The following is a 27,206-nucleotide window of genomic DNA, read 5'->3' on the forward strand; positions in this document are numbered from 1 at the left end:
CGGTGGCTATTTAAAGGGCCCAGGGCTCCCCTGCTTCTACTGCCCCAGCCCTTTAAATAGCAAGAATGCAGCTTCTGCCCTGGCCCTTATGCGGTTTGCCTGTGTGCAGCAATAGTCTCCCCGCCCCGCACGGCACAGTGGCGCGGATACATTAGCCTGACTGGGACAAGGAGCACAGTAGCTCTGCCAAGGAACCTGTGTAAGCAGATTGCCCAGCTTCTCCATGAGACCTTCGATGAGATCACTGAGGCCAATTACCGCGATGTGAGACAGCACATCCACGCCCTATTCCGCATCTAGGCATGCACACAGCCCTAACCCTTCTTTCTGCAACCCTCCTCACCCCAACAGCCCACACCCAACAAATCTCTTCACAAAATCAAAGCCGCTTACCGGGCGCCTCCTCTGCTATTTCCTCTTCCCCAAGCACTGGATGCTGCCACTGGCTACCTTCCTCCTGGCTTGAAAACAGCTCCTGGCTGCATGCATCTAGGGATGGCGAGTCGTCCTCTGGCTCTGGGCACCCCTCCTCCTCAGCACCCTCGCTCCCACTTTCCTCCTCATCCTGGCTCATTGCACTCTGGACTGGAACGGCCTCTGAAGTGTCCATGGTGCTTTTCGGAATGGAAGTGGGGTCGCCCCCAAGTATCGCGACCAGCTCTTTGTAGAACTGGCAGGTCGTGGGGGAGCACCGGAGCGGCGGTTTGCCTCCTGCACCTTGTGGTAGGCGTTCCACAGCTCCTTCACTTTAACCCTGCACTGCACTGCGTCCCGGTCATGGCCCCTTTCGGTCATGGCCCTTGATATCTGCCCATAGGTAACGTAATTCCTGTGGCTGGAGCACAGCTGGGACTGGACAGCCTCCTCTCCCCAAACGCTGATGAGGTCCAGCACCTCGGCATCGCTCCATGCCAGGAATTGCCTGGCGGGTGGAGACATGGTCACCTGGAAAGATTTGCTGAGAGCACTCCACGGAAGGGGACTTTCAAATTTCCCAGAGCTGGTTGGTCACCTGAGGCCAGGGCAGTAGAGTTCAAAGTGATGACCAGAGTGGCTAGAACAGGCATTGTGGGACGTCTCCCAGAGGTCAGTCAGAGCGCAGTAATAGACCAGGGCGTCCACACTGGCATCGCAGTGCTCCAGCCCGGGTGCAAGCTCTATGCCTCTTGGGCAGGTGGATTCCCAGGGAGCTCCAGCCGCGGGGTGCGAGCGCGCTACGTGCCTTGCCAGTGTGGACACCTCAGGCGTTATGGCGCCCGGGGACGATTTAATGAGCTCCAACTTGCTAGTGTAGACAAGACCTAGATCCTCTCCAGAGGAAAACTCACCAGGCTGCAGCATCCATAAAACAGGCATAGGAGGAGGCGGATGGGTGGATATTAAGACCCGGGGTGCTCCAAATTTTCAGGTGCCCCGCCCTATACAGCTGAATAGTCTGTGTGTGCCCAAGGACGGCCCTGAGTTTGTGAGTGTGTCTGTTTAGCTGTGTGAATGTCTCACTGCAGTTGGTTTTCTAATTGTGTATCTGTTTTCTGTCTCAGTGTAGCTGTGTGTCTGACCAGTTGTCTGTCTGTCTGGTTGCGTGTGTGTTTGTTTCAGGATAGGTGTGTGTGTGCAGTGTTTTCCCCAAGTTTTGAAACTAGGGGGGTTTGAATTTACAAAGGGCGGAGGGGGAGGGGAGGGGAGGGTGGAAAATGACTAGCTGACCACTAGCATGGAGGGGAAGCAGGAGGGGAGAGTTCAGGGGGGCGGAGTTTGGCCGTTTTATTTGTTTTTCATCTGTCTCCATACAGCTGTCTGTGTGTCTGACGAGCTGAGTGTACCAGTGTCGCTGACTTTTTTCCCTGTCTTCTCCATTCTGCTCCCTCCCTATAACACCCTGAGTCCCCCCTCCACCCTGACAGTTTTTCTCTCTTTTCAGCGAGCACTTCTCTTTCCTCTGCATTCTGCTGCCTCCTCTCCAGACACCGCCCTTGAACCTCACACCTCCTACAGGAGCATCCCCGTTCCATAGACAGCCCTCACCCAGCACAGGATGGACCCCTTGGCTCTGCTCCTCTACCTGTGCACAGGTAAGTGCCAGCCAGAGGGCCTGGGAAACGCTGGGCTCCTCCACATGGGTGCCCAGCGAGTACCCCTCTGGCAGGGGGATGGGAGCAGCTGGACGGTCGGGACTCCTGGGTCCTATCCCTGGCTGGCTCTGGGAGAGGAGTGGGGTCGGTGGGTTACAGCAGGAGGCCTGTGCATCAGGACTCCTGGGTTCTCTCCTCAGCTCTGGGAAGGGAATGGGGCTCTCGTGACTTGTGTGGGGGAGGGCTGGTAATCAGGACTCCTGGGTTCACTTCCCTCTCTGTTCTGTTCCCCACAGACTCTCTGGGATGGGAGTGGGTCACAGGTGCGACTCCCTTTCTCTGTGGGACGTGTGTGCTCGGTAGGATGTGGGGGGTGTGGGGGAGGCAGGTTTGGGGAGAGTCCAGCAGGTCTGTAGTGGATGCAGTGTTTGCAATGGCTCAGTCCTTGTGTAAAACCACAGTCGCTTCCCCCCGCTTCAAGGTCACATCTCTGCTGTCTGTGAGGCCTGGACCCATCAGGGAATGGAGGGGGGCAGACTTTGGGGTGGCTGAGGATGAGGGGGATGGGTTGGGAAGTGGGGAAAGACTGGGAGATGGGGCTTGAAAAGGGAGGAAGGGAAGAATGGGAGAGGCCACCTCAGCTCCTCCCCCACCCTCAGCTCCTTTGCCCCCAGACCCCACCCACCCAGCCCCAATTTGCCCCGTATCTGCTCCTCCTATAGCGCTGGAGGGCCTTTACCACCTCCCAGGCCTGGAGGGGGCAACTCCAAGGGGATTCTCCTTCCCAGGCCTGGCCTTGCAGGGAGGGTGAGGGCAGAAGGGAGGAGAGCTCTGCATTAGGGATTCACTTTTGCCACTGATTGGCTGTTTGGTGTTTCTTGTGTGACAAGAGTTTGGTGGGTCTCAGCTGTGGCTCCCATGGCACAAGCTTGCCAGGCCACCCTGCACTAATTGACAGACTCGGCAGAGACCAAGATCTGCCTGGGCCAAGTTGCTACCGGTGCAATGCTGTGGCCAATCCTTGGATACATAAGCAGGGGAATCTCGGGAAGGACTAGAGAGGTTATTTTCCCTCTGTATTTGGTCCTGGTGCGACCACTGCTGGACTCCTGTGGCCAGTTCTGGAGCCCACACTTCAAGAAGGATGTTGATAAATTCGAGAGGGTTCAGAGAACAGCCATGAGAATGACTGAAACATTAGAAAACCTGCCCGATAGACTCAAGGAGCTCAATCTATCACTATTTAGATTAACGAAGTGAAGACTAAGGAGTGCTTATCTCCGTCTATAAATACCTACCTGGGGAAAAATGTTTGATGATGGACTCTTCAGTGTAGCCCAGCGGTTCTCAACTAGGGGTCCACGGCCCACAGGGTGTCCGCGAGCCCTTTCAAGGAGGCTGCTGGGCCCTGCGGCAGAAGCCCCAATCCCCGGTGCCCCACTGTGGGGCTGAAGCTGGGGGAGGCGCAATCCCTCCCCAGTCCCCGCCGCCTGGCCAGGTCAGAGGCGGGAAGCCAGAGCCCGGCAATGTGGGATAACTGCTGCTCTGGCTGGTGCATGGAGCAGGCAGCAGCAGCTGTCCTGCCTCTCCTGCTGGTGCCCTAGATTGAAGCTCCCAGCCTCCTCTGCTCCCGCAGTGGCAGCCGGTAAGAGCCCCCCAGCTCCGTGGCTGGCGGACCCCTCCGGGAACAGGGACCACAGGGGAGTCCTCCCAGCACAGTCCCTAATACCCCTCTCCTTACACCCTGAGCTATGTCCTCCCTGAATCCTGAGCTACCCCCCCTGCCCACACACAGCCCCAGCTACCCCCTCCCTTCACCCTGAGCTACCCACCCCCCTGCCCACATACAGACCCTACTTACCCTCTCCCTGCACCCTAAGCTGTTTTCAAACTTTTTGAGCTAAGCCCCCCAGCTTTGAGTTGTAATTTTTGGTTGCCCCCCGAACCCAGACAGACTGGGTGGCCTGCTGAGGTGAGTCAGAAGGTGGAGGTAGCACTCCCTTCCTGGAAACTGCTATGTGGGGCTTGAACCCCACTGTCCCCTGTCCCCCCCAAATAGAAGTCAAACTACACCTATGCCCAAACTACACCTCTGTCCCCCTGGGCCCTGCAATTTTTATAGCATGTCGAGGGGGGCCTCAGAGAGAAAAAGGCTGAGAACCCCTGGTCTAGCAGACAAAGGACTAACACAATCCAATGCCTTGGAAGTTGAAGCTCGACAAATTCAGACTGGAAATAAGGCGTAACATTTTTAACAGCGAGAGTAATTAACCACTGCAACAATTTACCAAGGTTTGTGGTGGATTCCCTTGTTGGGATATAATATGTAAGATGATATATGCTATGGGGCCGAGTGTGGTTGTTGTGTGTTTGAAACCGGAGTGCATGTCCTGCATTTTGGCAACCAAAGCAAGAACTTAAAGGACAAGCTGTCAAAACCTATTTGTAACAAACAACTTTGTTATGTCCTTGGAAAAAATGAAGAATCAGCAGATAAGGAAATAACACCAGTGGAACTGCTATAAAAATGTATAAATGCCTTGGATTGTGTCAGCCTGCCCAAAATTGTCGCTTTAAAACAAAGGGTAAAGGCCCAAAACAACAAAAACAAAAATCTAATAATGTCACAAAGTAAATTATAAATAAAAGCTTCACACATTTGCAATTTATAGTCTTTCAATAATCCAAAGCCCAGTTTATGTATGGTGTGGTACTTGTAAACTCCCCGCACCTTGTAACTAAACTAAACCCCAACTAAACATCAAAATGTCTAACTACTGGGCTATGGTGTAGTATGTTTGGGGTATAAATGTAAAGTAAATAAGATCCATTTTGTAAAGCATAAAAAGTATTTATATATAGCAACACTGTGTCCAGTATCTGCCTGCTCCCCCATCCCGTAAAAAGGCCCCTGCTGAGGGTCTAACACCCTGAACTGGACATTTTAAATCAAGACTGGATCTTTCCCTAAATGTTCCAGTCTGGTTCAAACAGGCATTCATTCAGAGACGTTCTCTGGCTTGTGTTACATAGGAGGTCAGACTAGATGCTCAAAGCAGTTCCTTCTGGAGTTATGGTCTGTAATTCTATGAAGGCTGCTCTGCCCCTGCTACCCTACAGAAAGTGTTCCCCGCCTCCTCTTATGAATCTGGGTCAGCAAGAGATAAATCAAGGGCTTCATTCACCTGTGCTAAATCCGTTCATGATGGTTAGTCTTCACTTGGGAGTTTCTGCTGCTATGCAAATGAATGCAGGGTACGATGCACGTAAAATGGCCCTTAAGGACTAGAGAAAAGGGAAGCTTGAAGGATCTGGGAGTCAGGACTCCTGGGCTCTATCCCCAGCTCTGAGAGGGATGTGGAGTCTAGTGCTCAGTCTCAGAAAGGTTTTGGAGTGAATTTGCTGAGGCTACAGCTAATGACAAGAGTTTACAGAGGGTATTCGAGGCTATTAACGTCAGATGGCCAAGACATTACATATCAAGACGTTCCAAGATGACATGCTCACAAGAGGACATGAAGGACCCTTGGACATGGGGAAATGTAAGTGCAGAGCCGGAGAGATATGGTACTGGCCACAAATGAACAATGATAGAGAAAAATTGTTAAAATGTGTGAAACAGGCCCCCAGTGCCAACCTAAACAGAGTAAAAGAGGCTATGTTGATAAGCGATGACCAGTTCAGGGCGTGGTCTAAAGTTGGTGTGGATCTATTTGCATACACAGGTGAAGACTATGTTTTGACACTGGATTATAATTCTCATTCACTGAAGGTTGTTTATTAGAAAATACCACATCAAAACACGTTACAATGCACATGAAATCCATATTTTGCTGGCATGGAATCCCTGAAATTATTTGGCTCTGGGATGCAGCCACTTCTGGGGTGGGGCATAGGAGCTGTTTGTACAGTGATTCGCTCACCCGGCACTGAGATGTGGCCATTTGTTGGGTCTCTTTGGGAGGGCATTGGGGTATGTATGACTCTCCCTCTCTGTGCAGCATGTGTGCTTGGTAGGATGTGGGCCAGGGATGGGGTTGGTGGACAGGAAGTGGACGTGGTTGGCACGGACCTGCTATAAGGTTACCAGAGGTTCCTCCTCCTTCCAAGTCATGTCAGCTCTGTCTGTGAGGCTGGGACCTCGCAGGGCATGGGGGAGGGCAGACTTTGTGGTGGTTGAGAATAAGGATGACAGACTTGGGGTTTTGAGGCACACTGGGAGACGAGGCCTAAGAAGGGGAAATTGGGGGAGCCTGCCCCCGCTCTCCCAGCACCCCCTTTTGTCCAGCCAGCCCCACAATTTTCCAACCCCACCCACCAGCCCCACAATTCTGCACCCAACCTTGCCCCACATTTGCTCCTCCTGCAAATCTGGAGGGTCTTTACCGCCTCCAAGCCTAAAGGGGGCAGCTCCAAGCAGCGGACTCTGTTTCCCAGGTCTGGGTTTGCAGGGATGGAGTAGGCAGGGGCAAGGGGGAGGAGAGCAGAGCCACCCTGACAGATTATTACACTCCCTACTTCTCTCCCACAATTACTCTTGGCCTTGCTTGCCCAGTGCAGAAGCCCTGATTGGCTGCCTTTCTCCAGGAGGTGGGGGATGTGGGGAAAGACAGCCATTCAAGGAGGGGTTTCCCCACTCATCCACTTCTCCCAGCCAGTCCCATCGGGGGAGCTTTGCATCAGGGGAGTTAGCTACCCTGTGTGTTTGGGGTTCAGTGTAGCCAGCCACTAGCTGTTTGGTGTTTTGTGTGTGACATGAGTTTGGAGGGTCTCAGCTCTGGCTCCTGCGACACAAACTTACCAATGCAACGCTGTGACCAAAAGGGCTAATGCGTTCTCTGTGTGCATGAACAGGGGACCCTCGAGCAGGAGCAGAGCGGTTTTTTACTTCTGTACATGGCCTTGGGGTGACTGCTGCTGGAATAGTGTATCCAGTTCAGGTGCCTTTCAGGTAGAAGTCACAAAGGATGTTGATAAATTGGAGAGGGGTCAGAGAAGTGCCATGAGACTAACGAAAGGATTGGAAAACCTGCCTCATAGTGATAGACTCAAGGAGATCAGTCTAGTTAAGGAAGGTTAAGGGCTGATTTAATCCCAGTCTGAGTAGCTATGAGGAGGACAAATATTTAATACTGGTCTCTTTACTCTAGCAGATAAAGGTCTAACATGATCAAATGGCTGAAAGTTGACACTAGACAAACTAAGGCCATGTCTACAATAGCGATCTTACAGAAGCACAGCTGTATCGATGCAGCTGTGCCAATGTAAGATCACTTGTGTAGCCACTCTATGCTGACGGGCAAGAGCTCTCCGGTCAAAATAATTAAACAATCTCAACAAGCGGGAGTAGCTATATCAGTGGGAGATGCTCTTCTGCCACCATCGCATTCTGCACATTACCACTGATGCAGGCGAAACTTATGTCGCTCAGGGGTGTGGTTTTTTCATAAGTTTTGAAGACATAAGTGGTAGTGTAGACATGGCCTATGAAAATAAAGCTGACATTTTTAACAGCAAGTGTTATTCACCATTGGAACAATTTGCAAAGAGTTGTGGTGGATTTTTCATCACTGGACATTTTAAATCAAGACTGGACATTTTTCTGGAAGATCTGCTCTGGTTCAATCAGGAATAAATGCAGGGGAAGTTCTCTGGCTTGTGTTATGCAGGAGGTCAGACTAGATGATCACAATGGTCCCTTCTGGATGTAGCCTTTTATTTTATTTAAAGTACATTTTATATTGTGGTGTGACACCATCTTGGGTTCGGCTCTGGTGGCTACAGTTTCAAGCTTAACAGAGTGAAAGTCACCTCTGTTACTTGCTTCAAACTGAGAGCCTCTAGGAACACATAGAGACCAAAGGTAATGACCATCTATAATTCACCAGTACAAGGTCTAGTCTATTTTTAAGTTTTATTAAAGTTAGTTATGATTACCCACGCATATAGAAATTCTATACAGACCTATGCACAATTTAAAAATATAGTTATACTCACATCCTTGACAATAGTGTTAGGGTCTGATGGGTCTCTCATGGCTTGATCATCAGTAGAGGGATGGTTCCTGCTGGAGTCTCCCAGAGGGAGCTCAGTTTTCTCATTCTGGGCATCCCCTTTTTATACTGTGATTCTGTCTACACCTACATTCTGCGTGTGTCCATAAAAGTGTCCACCCTCTTTTCCCTTATTGGTCTGTCTCCCCTGGAAACTTAATGAACCCCAATTTTCTATAGGCTAGGTAAGTTCCCTTTATTCTCATTAGCATTAGCGCACAAGCTGTATCCCATGGTTAAGACACATGTCTGAGACAGATGCGCCTTTATGGTATTTTTATGATCTAATATTAATCTTCTGGGTAATTTTGCACAATACTGTCACTTGGTGCCTCTTTTCCCATAATCTTATGGCACTGGATTATTTTTCAGTCACTTATGTCATCATTTCTTGTCTCCAAGGCCTAAACTAGATAAACTAAAGTCTTTCAGGCTTTAACCTACAGGTTCTTACATTTCAGCTTGTCTTAGTCATCACTAGTACTTGGTTCGGTATTTAGAGGAATTATACTTTTATAATCCTACAAATTAACTCTAGTTAATGAATATATCTATGATATAACATAATCACAATGTCGTACAATAAATGAATAATAACTAAAACCACTGGCTACATGGCCATTAGTCTATCAATCTATGAAGACTGATCTGTCCCTTCTGTCCCTACAGGAAGTACATCCGCTATGGATCAGCATCAGGAAAGCGGATGGAGATAAATCTAGGACTTCCTTCGCCAGCGCTGAATCCACTCATGATTAGGCCCTGCCAAATTCACCGTCATGAAAAACATATCACAGACTGTGAAATCTGGTCTTTTATGTGCTTTTACCTAATCCTATACAGATTTCACAGGGGAGACCAGTATTTCTCAAACTGGGGGTCCTGACCCAAAAGGGTGTTGCAGGGGAGTCACAGGGTTATTTTAGGGGGGTCACAGTAGTGCCACCCTTACTTCTGTGCTGCCTTCAGAGCTGGGCGGCCAGAGAGGAACGGCTGTTGGCCAAGCACCCAGCTCTGAAGGCAGTGCCCCGCCGGCAGCAGAGCAGGAGTAAGGGTACAGTGCCATAGCCCTCCCCCAATAACCTTTTGATCCCCCACTCCCACGGCTCCTTTTGCGTGAGGACCGCTCCAATTACAACACTGTGAAATTTCAGATTTAAAGAACTGAAATCATGAGATTTATGATTTTTAAAATCCTGTGACCATGAAATTGACCAAAATGGACTCTGAATTTGGTAGCGCTCTACTAATGAAATTTATATTTAAATGGGAGTGTCTGGCACTATGCAATGAATGTGGGGAATGATTTGCATAAAATAGCCTTTGAGGGCTAGACAGCCGGGAGCAGGTGGTGAGGAGCTGGGAGTCAGGAGGCCTGCGTTCTATCCCTGGCTTTGGGAGAGGAGTGGGATTTGGTGGGTTAGAGTAGCGGGCTAGAATTCAGTCCCATAGCCAGAAAGCCCCAGGCACTGGCCTGGTCTCCATCCGGGAAGCTCTAACTGGAGACTGTTTAACCCCTGCAGTGCTGGCCCCGAGCCATGGATTCAGCGTGGACGTGGAGGGACCCATCACCTTCCAGGAGGCAGCTGAGGGGTTTGGGCAGAGCGTGGTGCAGTTCGGGAATGCCAGTGCCGGGGGGTAAGGGCTGGACATGGGACCCCACGTGACTTGTGCCCAACACTGAGGGGCATGTCCGGCTGGGCTGCCTCCCCTGGGCCTCAGTCCCCTGGGTGTGTGGGGCATCCCCTGACCCCCCATACCTTTTCCCTGCAGGCTGATTGTTGGGGGCCTGCTGCAGACAGGAAACGTGAACGAAACCGGCAAAGTCTACAAGTGCAACCCTGGATCCAGACGCTGCCAGGAGATCCCCATCCAGAGTAGGGGCATCCTGTGTTGTGGGGTGCAGAAATAGGATTGGGGTGGGAGCCAGGACTCTTGGGTTCTGTCACCAGCTCTGAGAGGGAAGGGGGGTCTAGTGGGTTAAAGCGGGAGGAAAGGGGGGCTGGGAGCTAGGACTCCTGGTTTCTATACCAAATGTGGGGGGGGTCTAGTGGTTAGAGCTGAGAGTCAGGAATTCTCAGTTCTTTCCTCCGTTCTGGGACAGGAATGGAGTTTATTTGCTCAGCCTGGTGTGCATCTCTCTCCTGTCAGGGTCCCCGGATGCCATGAATATGTCCCTCAGTTTGTCTCTGGCTGTCCAAGGCTCCCAGTTCCTGGTAGGTACCACACCTAGGGGAAATGGGTGGTAGGAGTGGGGTCCGACATTTTCTCCCTCATCATTCCAGGGGACAGGTTCCCCCCCCCCCGAAACCCCACTACTCATGGATGGTAGTAACTGGGCGGTGTCAGCATGACTGCAGCAACGGTGCAGAGGTGACAACTGGGTGACGTCCCCATGACTACATGATAACTGTGTGAGGGCTGTTGGTAATTGCTGTAACTGGAGGGGTGGTACAACGATGCAGTGGGGAATGGTGGTAGCCAGGTATCCTCACTTTGGCTACAGTGATCGTGAGGTGATGTTATGAGGGATGGAGGCAACTGGCTGATGTTGCCATGGTGACAGTGACTGTGTGCTGAGGTATCAGGAAACGTTGTAACCGGGTTTCTGTCATGGCGACAGTGACTGTACGTGGACATAGCAGGGAGCATGGCAAGTGGTTGACATTGCCATGGCAACAGTGACTGGACACTGCTATAGCAGGGAGTGTGGTAAGCAGATGATGCCCCCGTGCGTCTCCCCTGTCTCCTCTCGGAGTTAGGTCCCGACGTCCTGTCTGCCCCAAGGGGGTCCCTGCCCTGGCAGGGCCTTTCCCTGCATATCCCGGGGGCGGAGGGGAAGGGATCAGGCCCCAGGCTCTCTTCCCCACCCTCACTGCTCTGTTGAGAGGGGAACCTACTGACCCGCTGCCTTTTCGTGCCCCGTGGTGCACCGGGCCTGTGGGGAGAACATGTACGTCAGTCACTGCTGCTTCCCTCTGCAGCAGAGCTTCTGGCAACTCCAGCGCATCCTGGACACCCAGCCAGGTAAGCGGTGACCCGGGGGTGTGTATGGGGAGGACTTACACCCTGGGTTCCCGGGTGGGTACAAGGGCCATGGGGAGGTGGAGGGGAGATGGGTCTAGAGGGGCCCAGGGTCTGATGTGGGTTGGGATACCAGGCTAGGTGGGCCCATTGGTTTGATTCAGGTAGTCAGTAGGAGCTGGGAGTCAGGACTCCTGGGTTCTGTCCCAGCTCTGGGAGGGGGAGGGGTGTATTTTTTGCATCCCAGTGCATGTCATGCTCTACGCTCAGGACCCCTCCATGGCAGGGACGGGATGATATTGCGACAGAGGGGCCGAAGGGGTCTGATCGGGGTGGCCAGCAGGGGGCGGGATATCAGCTTAGATGCGCCCATTGGTCTGGTCTAGCTCTTTCTGTTGGGTTTCCCATGTTTGTGGAGTTGAGTCAGGACGTACTTCATTCCTATCCCCCTCAGAGTGCCCCAGACGTGTCACAGACATAGCGCTCCTCGTCGACGGCTCGGGCAGCATCGTACCTGAGGACTTTGGAAAAATGAAGACGTTTCTCGCTGAGATCATGAAGCGTTTCCGCAGCACCGACACGCAGGTAATGAGCAGAAGCTGAACCCTGACTACATACCCTGCCTCTCACAGTCAGTGCTGACCCCAGAACCCCAGTGCGGCGCTAGGGGGCGCTGTGCTGCAGGGGGAGCAGTAAAGGATTTTGCATCCAAAACCAGGAAAAAATTCCAACAGAACCACTACGTCCCGACTGCCTCAGCCCTTAACTGAGTCTGATGCCTGCTTTTCTTACCCTCCACCCCTGGGGTTGTTTTTCTCTCTTCTCCCCGCCTCCCCTTGCAGTTCGCCCTCATGCAGTACTCCAATAAATATGAATTGCACTTCGACTTCATGGAGTACAGGAGAAGTCATGACCCCGATCACCTAGTCTGGAGGATTGAGCAGCTTCATGGAACGACGTACACGGCCACAGCTATCCGGAAAGTCGTGTAGGTATTGCCTTCCTCCCCATGCTGACTCCACATGGAATGGGCTACAAGGACATGCAAGCTAAGGGATAGGGACTGTGGGAGGGGACTGGGGTCTAGTAGATTAAAGTGGGGTGGGGATGCTGGGAGCCAGGACTTTGGGGTTCGATTGCCAACTCTGAGCCTCTGTTGTGTTGTGACTTTAAGCAAGTCATGCCCCTGCCCTATGCCTCAGTTTCCCCATCAGTAAAATGGGGACATGACGGTGACCTCCTTGTAAAGGACTTTGAGATCTGCAATGCCAAAGCAGTGGATGAGCATTACGTGTTATTACATACCAATAACCCTCCCATGCATTCCCCACCCCCCTTTTCCAGGCGGCAGTTGTTCACCTCTGGGAGAGGCGCTCGGGATGAGGCCACCAAGGTTCTCATTGTGATCACAGATGGGCAGAAATACAACGACCCGCTTTCTTATTCAGACGCCATCCCCGAGGCTGAGAGAGCTGGGATCATCCGCTATGCCATCGGGGTGAGCCGTGGCTGTGCGGAGAACTAGTAGAGATCTGAGCCCCTGTCCAGGTTCCCACCAGGTAAGGGAGAAGAACTGACCCTGGGTTGTAACTGGGTCAACATGTGACGTTATAGGAGAGCTGGAGCTCCTCTGTTGTTCAGATTGAGCCGAGCTTTCTAGTTAAAGGTTGGGTTTTCTGACTGCCCTACGATACACGTGCTGACTCAGATTGTCATAACATTTGGTTTGCCTCATGGGGATGCAGGTTAAGATTAGTGGTCTAAATTTGGGATCATTTGAACAAAGGGTTTCTGAGAAATAGCCCCCCTCCCTTAAACAGCAAAGTCACCCGGTTCTTATAAAGTCTTTTTTGCACCCGCCTTGGGCTCAAACAACAGCTCTGATCCTCCCCAAACTGATCTCAGTCACTTGACGTTTCTCTCTGTTAAACTGCTGAGCCAAAGAGATTGAAATGGGCAGCAGCAGCAAAGCGAAGGGCAAGTTTACACGATACACTTAAGTCGAATTAAGTTACGTCGTCACACAGCCACCGCAGTAATTAAATTGGTTTTTCATGTCCACGTTACTCTCCTGTCAGCGGTGTGCATCTTCACCGGGGACTTTTCACTTATTTAACTGTCAGTGCGGGGCGTTGTGAGGCTGAAGCCCCACCGCCTGGGGCCAACAGCTGGAGCCTCAGGCTATGTAAGCCACACAGTGCCTATACGGACACTGCATCAACCTAACTACATTGACGTAAAAACAATGCCTCTTGTGGAAGTGGAGCTATGAAGTTGGTGCAGCGGGTGAGTTTCATGGGTGGGAGCTACATTTTACTGTAGCCACTTACAGAGTTAGGTCGACGTAAGTCCTACATCAACAAACTCAGGTCATAGATTCCCAGGCCAGAAGGGACTTTTGCAATGATCTAGTTTGAGTTGGTGTGTAGCACAGGCCAGAGAACTGACCCCAATAATCCCTGTTGGAACCAGAGCAAATCTTTCAGAAAACCTGCCAGCCTTGAGATAATAATTGCTAGGGATGGAGAATCCACCACGGCCTGTGGTGAGCTGCTCCAAGGGTTAATTCCCCTCATGGTTAAACCTGACACCTTATTTCCAAAAGGAATGGGTGTAAATTCCACTTCCAGCCATTGGATCTTGTTCGACCTATGTCTGCTGTTTACGTCAGGCCCAGCGACGAGGAGGTGTCTGACTCCACCGCTGAACCGACTTCACACAACCCACCCGGACTAGTGCGGTGGTCCCATCCCTTCACCCCTTGCCCTGAGGTGTCCCCCGGAGACATTGCAGCACTCACCCCTCACTACGCCCTGGAGATTGAGCCATGCAGGTCCCCAGAATGCTGACAATCCCCATGGCAAGGAGACCCCTGTGCCCTGCTGCTTGGACAACCAACACAACTCAGTGCTGAAATGAGGCAGGCTCCATAACTCCAGGCTCCAGCGGCCCCCCACTCACCGGAGAAGCACATGGCACTGGCTGAGCCGTGCCTCTAGAAGGCCCAGCAGAGATCGGGGCGGGTGGGTGTTGGTCCAGGGCTCCCGGCTGTGACTGATGCCAATGCCCTGGTCTCCCCTGTACCTCCCTCTACTCCGTGAAGGTTGGCGAGGCCTTCTCCAGTGATACTGCCCAACAGGAGCTCCAGGAGATCGCCTCTGAGCCCACCAACGAGCATGTCTTCCGGGTGGACAATTTCGACACCCTCCAGAGCATCCAGAGCCAGCTGCAGGAGAAGATCTTCACCTGCAAAGGTAACAGAGGTGGGGCAGGGGCCACAGGGGCCCTGGGGCTTGAGAATGGGTTTTCAAGGTCAAGATGGCCGGCATATTGGGCTGCATTAGTAGGAGCATTGGCAGCAGATCGAGGGAACTAATTATTCCCCTCTATTTGGCACTGGTGAGGCCACATCTGGAGTATTGCATCCAATTTTGGGCCCCCCACTACAGAAAGGACGTGGGCAAATTGGAAAGAGTCCAGCGGAGGTCAACAAAAATGATTAGGGGCACATGACTTATGAGGAGAGGCTGAGGGGACTGGGGTTATTTAATCTGCAGAAGAGAAGAGTGAGGGGGGATTTGATAGCGGCCTTCAACTACCTGAAGCGGATTCCAAAGAGGATGGAGCTCGGCTGTTCTCAGTGGTGGCAGATGACAGAACAAGGACCAATGGTCTCAAGTTGCAGTGCGGGAGGTCTAGGTTGGATATTAGGAAGCACTCTTTCACTAGGAGGGAGGTGAAGCACTGGAATGGGTTACCTAGGGAGGTGGTGTAATCTCCATGCTTAGAGGTTTGTAAGGCCCGGCTTGACAAATCCCTGGCTGGGATGATTTAGTTAGGTATTGGTCCTGCTTTGAGCAGGGGGTTGGACTAGATGACCTCCTGAGGTCTCTTCCAACCCTAATCTTCTATGATTCTGTGGCACGGGGAGCTGCTGGGAATCCAGAGCTGGGAGTGGTGAGAGCCTATGAGTAGTGTGATGGGATATACTTATACGGGAGCAGTGGGAAGCTGAGTTTCATCAACATACCCAGAACCTCTGGGGACATGAATGATGCTTCCCACGGTAAGAACAAACCCAAAGATTTCCCCTTCCCTATTTAAACAGCCCCTGCTCCTCACCCCAGAGGTGGCTGCCTCTTCTTTCTGGGAAAGGGATCTCTGTGTAGCACTGTTTATGACACCCTGACACCCCAATATTCACCACTGTCATGTAATTAGGATATTTTTTGTACAAAGTATGTCTTGTGAGGGATTATTCTAAAAGTCTTGGTGTGCTAAACATTAATCTCATTGGATTATATGTGTTATCGTTCTATGTGAAGTTATGAAGTTTGGCTACATATGTGCTACTGAAACGTGTGGCGAGGTTCACAACACCCACAAGCAGCCTTTCAGGTACAACAGTAAGAAGGCCAAAGAGTGTTAATGGCTTACTGAGGAAATGCACATAAGCACATGGATTACCCCAGCAACTGGGTACAATACAAACCTCTCAGAGATAGCAATTCATACCAGGGGGGTGGGGGGGGGTGAAAGAAGCTGTGCACATCTCTCTCCACATTGAGGGAGAGGGTGAATTTTTAGGAGCTTGCACTGTGCAGATCTCTCTGTACAGTGTAAGACAGTATTGTTTCGAGTTTATTGCCCAAAAGGATGTGTACGTGAGTTCCAGGTGAGTCCTCTCACATAAAGCTGACTTCTTTCTGAGTCTGCAGCTGGGTGTGGCCCTTTCTGTGTGTGTGTGCTGCACGAGACTGCAGAGCCTAATTCAGCATAACAGGGAGAGGGAATCCAGGCTGGTGGAGCAGGAGAGGCTCAGTGAAAACCCAATACATCAAGTGGCATCCCAGACAGGGTGGTCCAACCCATCACACTGTTGAATGGCTGTTTCCCATGTCACCTCCTCATGTCTCTCTTTTCCTTTGAGGTTATTCATCTCAGGTCATCACAGCCAATGGGCAGAGCACCTACATGGTCGGGATCCCTCACTGCCAACGCACCGGCAAAGTCATCCTGTTCAGCCAAGATACCAAGGGTGGGGAATGGACACCCAGATCAGAGCTGTCGGGAGAGCAGGTATGGGGAGTGTTACAGGTAATGTGGATTGTGGGTGTGAAAGAAAGAGAGCACTGGGGAAGCCTGTAAGCTTTTGGCATCGTGCAATATTTGTGTTTGGCTTCACCTTCAGGAACGATTCGGTCAGAGAGCCTCAGGAAAGGATAAACTTGACTGGTTTAGAGAACTGCACCACAGCTGACATTCAGCATCTCTCCAATAATCCACTTCTGTTACCTTCACTTACAGTTTAGACGGAACTCATAAGGTGGCCCAGACCCACCAAGGGACTTAGGCATTGTGATGCTGCATGGAGGCACCTGCCTCTGCCCGTGATCGATGAATGGGGGGAGGGGAGAGAGAGACACGGGCCCTCTTCACCTACCCCACATGTGGGGTCTCATCCAATAGGCATGCTCAGAGCTGCCAAGATATTCACAAACCAGCTGGAGGAGACACAGAGAGGTTTCCCTTATAGCCTGGGGGTTAGAGTCCTCACCTAGGACACGGGTGACCCATGGTTCAAATCCCTGCTTTGCCTGATTAAGAAGAAGGATTTAACCATGTAGCTGTCCTCTCTCAGGCTGTAGGGTGGTTGTGATTTGCATATGTTCTGTGGCCCAACTGTTACTTAATTACTCAATTAACAGGGGAGACTGAGGGAGTCCACATCAGACTATCCCACAGCTTAGGGGTTAGAGCACTAAACTGAGAACTGAACTGAGAAATAGCAGGGTCCTATTCAATTCCTTCTCCTCTGATGACACCTACCAGAGGAGGAGTTAGATGGAGGAGAGCCTGTCTTCCCCGAGTTTGTGGACCATGCTGGAATGGCGGGGGGAGGGGGAAATGGGCACCGTGCAACTGCATGTTTAGAGTAAGACAGTAAGGCACAAGCCCTGCCATTGAGACAGCAACAAAGGAGCTTCTGCTGCAAAAACATAGGCACCAAGTCAGTTTAGGAACCTACAGGGGTCAGCAGTAGCCAGGCAGAGGTTTTGCGGCTCACAGAGGCAGTTAAGTCCGGGGGGTTAAGCACATACGTACCTTTGTGGATCTAGACTAGAGAGACTCAGGCAAGGAAATAACATTACTAGTGATATTAACAGTGTCTGAAAAAGATCACACTACACTAACAAAGTGAATTTCTCTAAAATCCAATTGCCTATTTGTGCCACCTAAACAAAACTTACAACAGTGGCTCAGTCACTGATGAACTTGACTTGTGATAGCCCAGCCTCTAAAAAGAATTGCACCACAGTTAGCATTCAGCATCCCCATCCCTTCAAGATCTAGCTGCCTGTCTGTTCAAGAACACTTACAGAGATAGCCCCACCGGCTGCACTTTGGGAGGGTGAGGCTAAAGATGGAATGGATATTGGGACTGAATCCTTATCCCCAGAGGGTGGGAAGGGTTTCAGTGGGAGAAGAAGCAGGAGTTGACTAAATTGAGGGGGTGGCTTATCTGCCTCTCCAGATTGGCTCATATTTCGGGTGTACACTGTGCACTGTGGACCTCAACAGAGATGGGAACACGGACCTGGTTCTAATTGGAGCCCCCATGTACCATACACCCCTGAATGGAGGACGGGTCTATATCTGCCCGATCGACTTGCTGGTAAGAAAGAGGAGCGCAGCACTGGGGAAGATGGGTGGCCTGGGGTTCTTGTTTGCCTGGACTGCCGTGATGCTGTGACAATTAGTATTGCAGTGGTGGGCATGGCGCTCCACGAAGCGGGGTAGAGGCTCAGTAGGGGGTGCTCTTCCCTCCCAGTCAGTTCTGGCCCCAGTGCCCCAGAGTTGGGGGTAGGGCACACTGTGCTGCAGAGAGAGGAAAAGGAGCTTGCTAGGGATCACTCTCTGATGACAGCAAGGGCTGATCCTTTCTCCATGTGTCTTTTTGGATTGGGCCTGCAGGGGACGACGATGTTCTGCAACAATACACTACATGGGCAGACGGGGGAAGTGTCTGGGCGCTTCGGGGCCAGCATGTCTGAAATCGGGGACATCAGCGGGGACGGACACACAGATGTGGCCATTGGGGCTCCCATGGAGAATGACAATCGTGGGGCCTTGTACATCTTCCATGGGGAAAAGGGAGGTCTCAGTCCCCAGTACAGACAGGTGAGCCCAGCTCCTGCGGGGACGGGTCAGTACACAGCCCTGAAGGGACACCATGGGGCCCACAGCCCCTTAGTGCCCATTATACAGTGTACTCACCCCTTCTGCATCCCTTATTGCTCTCTCTGCCCTACAGCGCATCGAGGGGTCACGGTTTCCCAGCAGGCTGCACTACTTTGGCCAGGCCGTCAGTGGTGGGACAGATCTGACGGGGGATGGACTGCCGGACATCGCGGTGGGGGCACAAGGGCAGGTCCTGCTGCTGAGGTAAATAATGTTGCACTGCTCCAAACAACCATCTCAGGCCTTGTCTACACTAAAGCATATTTTTGATATAAATTATTCCAACGATCTGAAAGTGTAACAATTTCATCCCTATTCCATGTCCACACTGCGGTCCTCGTGTCAGCAGAGCGCATCCACACTTGGTACAGTCGCACTGAGAGTGAGAGCAGTGCACTGCGGGTACCTATCTCAGTGTGCGACTCGCCACATTCCACAGCTGGGTGTTGTGTGATGGTGGAGTGGATCGCAGTGCATCATGGGTATGGAATCAATGTCCCATGATGCAGTTCTTTCTGTCACAGCAGTCTATGGGCTTTTGACTGCATTCTGTGGCATTTTTCAATGGTTCTTGTTTACTGTGAGCCTGCCATCTCCGTCTGAAAAGATGGATCCTGCACTGATCTGTACTGTTGTGATAACTATTGTGAACAAATCGTGGATGGTCATGCAGTATATCATGAGCTCCCAATCTGAACAGGAACTAGAGATGCCTGACATGCTGTGTGCCATGGAAAGAAACAACACAGATTACTTTTGGCATTCATGGAGCAGCTGAACACAGTGGACTGTCGCTTTTGAGCTTGGGAAACAAGCACTGATTGGTGGGATCACACTGTTATGCAGCTCTGAGATGACGAGCAGTGGTGCAGAACTTTCGGAGGCAGAAAACCACCTTCCTGGGACTGTGTACGGAGCTCACCCCAGCCCTGCAGTGCAAGGACACCAAAGTGAGAGCTGCCCTCTTGGTGGAGAAGTGCATGGCAATTGCAGTGTGGAAGCTGGTGACCCTGGACTGCTACCAGTTGGTTGTGAATCAGTTTGAAGTTGTGAAGTCGATTGCAGGGGCTGTGTTAATGCAAGTATGCACGGCCATTAATTGAATCTTGCTATGAAGGACCACGACTCTTGGCAATGTACGTGAAATAGTGAATGGCTTTGTAGAAATGGGATTCCATAACTGCGGCAGGGTAATAGATGGAACGCATATTCCAATTTTGGCCATGGACCATCTTGTGAAGGAGTATATCAACAGAAAGGGGCACTTCTCCATGTTATTTCAGGCACCTGTAGATCACTGTGGGTGTTTTGCTGACATCAGTGTGGGGTGGTCTGGGAAGGTGCATGACGTACGCATCTTCAGGAGCACCGGACTGCACAGAAAGCTGCAAGCAGGGACTTTCTTTCCAGACCAAAAGATTCCAGTGGGGGATGTTAAAATGCCCATCATGATCCTGCTAGACCCAGCATATCCCTTACTCCCATGGCTCATGGAGCCTTAAATGGGAAGCCTGGACCGCAGCAAGGAGCTCTTCAACAGCAGGCTGAGTAGATGCAGAGTGACTGTGGAATGTGCCTTTGACACATTAAAAGCAGGCTGGCGATGCCTATAGGGAAGGTTAGATCTTAGTGAGGAAAACATTCCAATGGTCAAAGCTGCCTGTGGGGCTAAGGATGAAAAGCTTGCCTGGGGTGGAGTGCTGAGCCAGATCACCTGGCGGCTGATTTTGAGCAGCCAGATACCATGGCTATTGGAGGGGCACAATGAGGGCTATATCGAAGCAGGGAGGCTTTGAAGCAACATTTTGAGAATGAGAACCAGTAATCTGCCACGCTTCATTAAGCTCAATTATCTGTAGTTTAGACAAGGATGCACACAGTAGCAATACATTTTTGTGTGTGTGTGTGTGTGTGTGTGTGTGTGTGTGTGTGTGTGTCTGTCTCTGTACTGGAGAAAGGCACAATGATCGCTTTGCTGCAGGGCCAGCGAGTTGCATGAGCCCGTGGTGCTCGAGCTCCAGGAATATTCCGGGCCTGGGGGCCCGGCTCCACTAAAGTTTGGGTCCGAGTTCCACCGCTGGCCCCACACACCTCCCCGGTTCCTCCCCCGCCCTTGCTCCTCTTGGCTGAGGTGGCTGAGGTGGGGCTGAGGGCAGAGGAGTGCTGGTGCAGGGGTGGTGGTGTTCAGGGCACTGTGGATTTGTGCATGAGGGTGCAGGACATCACGTGTCCGGGGAGTGTGGTGGTGGGGGGCTGTGTGGCACCCCAAACCCCCTCCTACTCCCAAACTCCCTCCCAGAACTGGCACCCCCTCCTGAACTCATACGCTCTGCCCCAGCCCAGAGCCCACACCCAGCACCCAAACTCCCTTCCAGAGCCTTAGGCCGGTATGTGTGTGTGGCGGGGTGGGGGTGGGGGAGGACAGGACTTGGACCTGTTCTGGGCACCACCAAAAATTATACAAACCTGCTGCCCCTGCTTGGCTGCTCCCTTCTCTGCCCCCCAGCATCTCCTCTAGTAGAGCTCTATATCCATAACTTGTCTCCATGGGGTGCTGTGAGCACCTCCAGGCTGGGTGGGAGGCTCAGGGGAGGGAGGGGTCCTGGCCACATTGCAGAGAGCAGCTGGGTGATGGTTCTGTTCCCCCCATGGCAGGTCCCGGCCGGTGCTCAGAGTCAGGGTCTCCATCAGCTTCCAGCCCCCACGATCCCAACCTCGGCCTTCGACTGCCAGGGGCAGGAGCAGCTCAACACAGAGGCCAGCAGGGCAGAGGTCTGCTTTACCATCACTAAGAGCACCATGGACAGCCTAGGTCAGGCCATACCCCTCCCACCCCCCGTTCCCTTGCACTCTGAGCCAGCCAGTTCCCTGCCCTGGAACTGGACTGGAGCTAGTGCCCCGTAGAGGGGAAAGGCCCCATGTCCCATTTCCCCTTTAGGTTCCCACTCTGTCTCTCTCTGTCCCTCATTTCCCCTCCCCTGTAGGTGACAGGATCTCCAGCACCATCCAGTACAGCCTGGCCCTGGACCCCGGGCGGACTAATATCCGAGTCACCTTCGACTTCACCAGCCCTGTCCTGAGCAGGGAGCTGCGGCTCGGCATTGAGACGAGATGTGAGACATACCGGATAACGTTTCCTGTGAGTGTGGGGGAGTCCTAATTTCTTGCCCTCCCACTGTGTCTGCCCCTCCAACTCTGCCCCTCGCATCCAAGTCACCCAGAGAACAAACCTCTCTCCGGGTCCCACCCAGCGCCCAGCCCTCCATTACCCTTCAGGGGCCCGACATGTCTCTCTGTCTCCCCAGCTCTGCCCAGAGGACACCCTGACCCCCATCACCCTGCATCTCAACTACACCCTGACGGGGGATCCCATCACTGCTGCCAGCCACCTCAAACCCATCCTGAGCGAGGACTCTGCACTGGTGTCTGCAGGCTTGGTAAGGTGCCAGAGCCGGGCCTCGCGGTGGGTCTGCTGCAGGGATCGAACCAGTGACGTTGGCATTCCAAAGCGAGAGACTGCAAAGTTCAGAGCCAGCAGCAGCTTCCTAAACCCCTTCCAGAGAGCAGGCACTGGAGGGCGACAGAGACGGAGGCCGAGTTTGCCTTGGCTACGGACCTGTCTCCGCTGGGTGGGAACATTCCAACTTCTCCTCAAAGTTCCCAAAATTTCTATCCAAAAACCAAAATATTTTTGGCTAAAAACATGATTTTTGCTGAAAATTTTTCAAAACTTATTTTGGCCAGAGCCCCTTAGAGGGGAAAGGCCCCACGCTCTGTTCCCCATCCCTCCGCGAGCCAGGCAGGCCCCCTGCCCTGGCATCCCTAGAACTGTGATACTTTTTCTGGCCAGAGCCGGGAGGGGAAGGGGGAGGAGGGGTTTGGGTGAGTGGGTGGGTAGCAAGGGCAGGGCAGATGATGGGTTCAGCTGTCCCCTGTGTAGGGGACTGGGAGGTGCTGGGGTAACTGGAGGGCCCCTGGGTCCCTGCAGTGTCGCTGTGGCAGATGGTGCTGCAGCCCTCTCCCCATTGACCCCTGCCCTCCCCCCAGCTCCCATTTCAGAAGGACTGTGACATGGATGGCCACTGCGATGACCAGTTAGGAGTCTCCTTCAATTTCTCTGGGTAAGTCACCAAATCCTCTCCACAAAAACACCCGCCATGGGGGGACTCGTCCAGCTTGATCACAGTTTGGATTTCCAGTGCTGATGGATCCTGGGTAGGGGGCACTGCTGTGGCGAAGATTGCAGCACTGGGGTCCCTGGCTGGGCACTGTTTCAGGAAGCTCGCAGCACTGGGGTCCCTGGCTGGGCACTGCTAGAGGAAGTTCACAGAGCAGCCAGGGCACTGCCCTGAGGAAGCTCACCCCTTTGTCTCCCCCTTAGCTTGAGCACCCTGGTGGTGGGCATCAGCCCTGAACTCAACATCACCGTCTCCATCGAGAACCGCGCGGAGAATTCCTACAGCACCATGGTGCGGTTCTTCTACCCGGCCGCGCTGTCCTACCGCCGGGTCCTGCTGCTCCAGGTACCCCAACACACCAGGCATGAGGGGCAAGCTCTGCAGTGGGGAGCCGTGCTGCAGAGAGTGGGCAGGGGACTTGGCAGGGGATGCTGCTCTGCAGGGAGCAGGTGGGGGGCTCCGCAGGGGGCACCGTGCAGGAGAGAGTGGGCTGGGAACTCAGTCTGGAGTGTCGTGCTGCAGGGAGTGGGTGAGGGCTTGGCAGGTGGTGTCGTGATGCAAGGAGAGGGCAGGGGGCTCAGCAGCGGGCACTGTGCTGCAGGGAGTGGTCAGGGCATCAGCAGGGGGCGCTGTGCCGCAGGGAGCGGGTAGGGGGCTCAGCACGGGGTTCTGTGCTCCAGGGAGGAGATGGGGGACTCAGCAGGGGTCTGTGGCCCCCTGTCTCACTGGCTGGTCCCCTGTGCTCAGTCTAACAGGAGGCCCCTGGCCATTAAGTGCAGCTTGGCGGAGGGCTCAGAGGAACAATCTCAAAGGAACAGCACCTGCCACATCAACCTCCCCATCTTCTGGAGCGGGGCCGAGGTAGGGATGGGCCCTGGCCTGTGTACTCCCCAGGGGTGAGCCCAGCTGGGAGCAGAGAGGGGCAGTTCCCAGGAGTCAGCCCAGCCCGTGACAAACGATGTGCTGGGGAAGTGCCCGGGGGAGCCCAGAGAATCAGTGCAAATAGAGCCCTGAAATCACTCCAGGGCTGGGGTCCGGCCCTGCCGGGGCTGGAAGCCAAGGGCCAGACTTGGGGGGCTGGAAATCACGCTTCACTGGTGGAGAAAAAAACAAAGAGCGGGGCTGTTGCCTTCCTCATTTGGGGTCCTTAAAATGACGGTGAATGGGGTGTTGCCATGGCATGGAGCCGGCTGAGATCTCTGGACCCCAAACCAGGTTAACGCTGTTTAATGTTGGACAGGGACAGGGTCATGTTAACACCATTTGCCGCTCTGGGACCATTTGTTCTAAGTTCATACAAAAGCCCCCCACCGTCCTCCGTGCCTGCCCCGCCCCCGCAGTCTCTGGCAGTTCCCCAGGCCCTGAGTCCACTGGCTCTCTCACCCCCCCCCACCCCGGTGTGTTTTCCAGGCCATCTTTGTCACCACTTTCGCTGTCTCCTCTGAGGCCGACCTGGGGGACAGGCTGCAGATCACGGCCACTGCCAGCAGGTGAGGGGGCCGTGCAGGCCAGGGGTGCGGTGGGGGGGCAGTGGGAATGGGCCGTGCATGGAGCAGGACGATGCAGAGGCCTGTGGTGCAGCCTCCCTGCACAGTTAACTGGCTCCATCTCCTCACATCTCTCCCCTTTGCCCTCCCCTCCCCACAGTGACAATGGCGGCCCCATCACCGAGCGCATGATTCACCGGGCGGAGCTGCCGGTCAAGTACGGCATCTTCGTCATCCTCACCAGGTAGGTCCATGCAGAGACAGAGGGGAGAGTGCCCCCTACTGAGCCCCCATCCCCGCCCCCTGCAGCACAGCGTCCCCACCCACCGCCACTCTCCAGCCCCATCCAGCACACTCCCGTCTCTCTCCTTCCTTCCGTCCTTTTCCTCCCCCAGCCTCGAGGAGTCGACCAAGTACGTCAACTTCTCTGTCGAGGACGCAGGGACAAGTGTACCAGTGACACATGGGTACGAGGTGAGGCCGACGGCACAGAGTGCGAGGGGGGAGACCGGGCAAGAGGGAGGGAGTGGAACCGCCTGAGTCAGATTTAGTGGCTTAGAGCACAGAGAGATGAAGGTGGGGGTGGGCAGGGAGCCAGGACTCCTGGGTTCTACCCCCAGCTCTGGCAGGGGAGTGGGATCTGAGGGTCAGAGCGGGGGCTGGGGATCAGAGCTCCTGGGTTCTCTTCCTGCAGTGCCCTGTAGCGAGTCTGTTTCTTTCAGGTCAAGAACCTGCGGCAGCGAAGCGTCCCCATCTCGGTCACGTTCCAGTTCCCCATGGAGCTGAGCGGGGTCCGGGTGTGGGACGCCTCTGAGGTCGTCCCCTCCAAGGTACCTGCCTCTCCCTGCCCTTGTGTGTGTGAGATGGGCCCAGTGACACCTGCTCAGCCCTACAGCGCCCCCTGCTGGGACAGGCTGCCTGAGGGAGAACGACCTTCCCCAGGTCCTTCCCCAGCCCCTGAGCCAGCCAGTCCTGTGCCCTGGTGCCAGATTGGTGCTGGTGCCCCCTAGAGGAGAAAGGCCCCATGTCCCATTCCCACCCCCATTAACACCGTGTCTGTCTCCCTCCCCAGCCCGAGCTGGCTCAGTGCACCAGTGAGGCTGAAATGCTGGGTTCGAAGGACTTTGTGAAGCAGATGAGCGAGCGCCCCCTGCTGGTGAGTATGGACCGGTGCGGATCCCAGCCACTCTTCTCCCTCTGCACTAGCTCAGACAGCAAGTGCTATAGATAGACCCAGACCCGCATGGCTATGCTGAGCCCCTGCACACCCCCTGCCCTACCCGGTGATATCCTTCCGCCCCCAGGACTGCTCCGTGGCCACCTGTAAGAAGATCCGGTGCAGAATCGCCTCCCTGGAAATGCGGCAACCGCTGGAGTTTGTGATCAAAGGGAACGTCAGCTTCCAGTGGGTCTCCCAGGTACGAGAGGTGCCTCTGCCTCTCAGCAACAGGCGAGGAATCCCCCACATGTGAACAGCCCCTGAGCCCCTCCCCAGAGCTGGCTGCATCTCAGTGCCGGGCAAGTGATTGCTCTGATGTGAACAGCCTGTAAATTGCTCTGGGTCCCCCTGGGACAATGCTCTGGGCTGGTTTGTGTCATTTCTGGTCAGGGACGGTGAATTTCTCTGTTCCAGACTCAGCAGCAGAAAGTGAGTCTGGTGAGCGAGGCCCGGATTGAATACGAGGAGAAGAAATACACCCAGAAGGAGGGATTCGTCCAGCGCCAGGTACCAGAGTGACTGTGCCCGGGTTAGAGAGAGCATTGGCTAGTGGTTAGAGCTGGGAGCCAGGACTCCTGGGTCCTGTCCCTGCTCTGGGAGGAAGTGAGGTCTGGGGATTTAGAGCAGGGGTGGATGATGGTGCCAGGACTCCTGGGTCCCCATCTCACACCTACTCTCCTCCAGGTGCAGACGTTGGTGGAGCGCTCCGAGGTCTATAACAACCTGCCCATCATCGTGGGCAGCAGCGTGGGGGCCTGATCCTGCTGGCTCTCATCACTGCAGCCCTCTAGAAGGTGAGGGTGCAGGGCTTGGACCCCTTCCCCCACAGCCCATCACCCTGGGGGTGGGGCCTGTGGTTCTCCCAGCTGGTGGAGAAGGGGCAAGGGTCTTTCCTTCAGAGGTTCCCACAGCCTGTCCCTCCTCCTCCTCGACCATGGGCCTGTGTGTGTCTGGCTCTCACCATTTCCCCCGGCTGTCTCCTTCCAGTTCGGCTTCTTCAAGCGCCAGTACAAGCAGATGATGGAGGACGCTGTGGAGGGCGAGGGGCCTGGCCCGACCCAGATTGCAACCGCTGGCAACCCCCCTGCTTCCGATGCCCCAAAACAATAGCCCCTCCCCCATGCGCTCCCCTAGATGGGTCACAGAACCCCCAAATTTTAATTGCTGAAGCTGGGCACCCTCACTCTGCCCCCCTCCTTGTCCCCCTCCCCCACAGGCACGAGTTGCCAATGTTGGCACCCCCCCCCCAGCTTTGCCTCCCTCTGGGTTACTCCAGATCCACCCCCACCCCCTTATGTTTGCCACCTCCAAGACGCAGAAAGACCGGCCACTGCCCATCCCCAACCAACAAAAGAGGTCCGAGTGCCAACTCGAGCTAATTGTTATTCAAATTAGGCTGGGCAGAATTCTATAAACCTTTTTATCATTTTAGTGGCGCACACTGAGGATACGTTCACAGGCATTTTTTTAGAACTCTATTGATTTACATTTTGATGTGGAAATTTGTGGGGTTTAAGCTTCCCACCCCCATTTTTATCCATTTAAATTATCACGGTTGTGGGAATTCGTGTGTGTTTGGGGTCAGGCCATATGTGACGGTCAGACTGTTATTTAGTAGCAGTCGAGGTTGACATTCAGAAAGGTAAAGCTTTATAACAATGCTTGGAAGGACTGGATTTTTACTGGTAAATGTTGAATTCATCACACACAGGCAAACTGGGGGCAAAATATTTCCATTGCTAATAATCGAAATTTTCCTCTTGAGAACATATCGGAGTTAAGGCTATTTACTTTGTGTATTTTGACACAAGATGTTGATAATTTGTGTTTGAAAAGTTATAAAATGTGACTTTTTAAAATCAACATTTGTTGTCTTTACAGAATTTGGGTTTGATTCCCCCCACCCCGCCCCCAGTAATTTTCCATAACTA

General features: G+C 53.4%; 1 pseudogene across 1 annotated transcript; it reads left to right on the plus strand.

Moving 5' to 3' along the window:
- Positions 1-1,812: 1,812 nt before the first annotated feature.
- On the plus strand, positions 1,813-26,418 carry LOC140912371 (integrin alpha-D-like; annotated as a pseudogene). The gene is made up of 30 exons (XR_013636011.1): positions 1,813-2,072; positions 9,649-9,763; positions 9,899-10,002; positions 10,277-10,343; positions 11,043-11,152; positions 11,604-11,734; positions 11,992-12,137; positions 12,494-12,647; positions 14,253-14,452; positions 14,767-14,789; positions 15,081-15,215; positions 16,080-16,228; positions 17,685-17,825; positions 18,125-18,331; positions 18,465-18,595; positions 21,047-21,203; positions 21,376-21,530; positions 21,697-21,828; positions 22,439-22,512; positions 22,773-22,914; positions 23,317-23,430; positions 23,980-24,059; positions 24,217-24,300; positions 24,452-24,530; positions 24,779-24,886; positions 25,129-25,212; positions 25,361-25,474; positions 25,690-25,782; positions 25,960-26,069; positions 26,263-26,418. The product of XR_013636011.1 is annotated as an integrin alpha-D-like (transcript).
- The last annotated feature ends 788 nt before the right edge of the window (positions 26,419-27,206 follow it).

Source organism: Lepidochelys kempii, chromosome 6 (assembly GCF_965140285.1).
Source record: "Lepidochelys kempii isolate rLepKem1 chromosome 6, rLepKem1.hap1, whole genome shotgun sequence".
NCBI classification, from domain to species: domain Eukaryota; kingdom Metazoa; phylum Chordata; order Testudines; family Cheloniidae; genus Lepidochelys; species Lepidochelys kempii.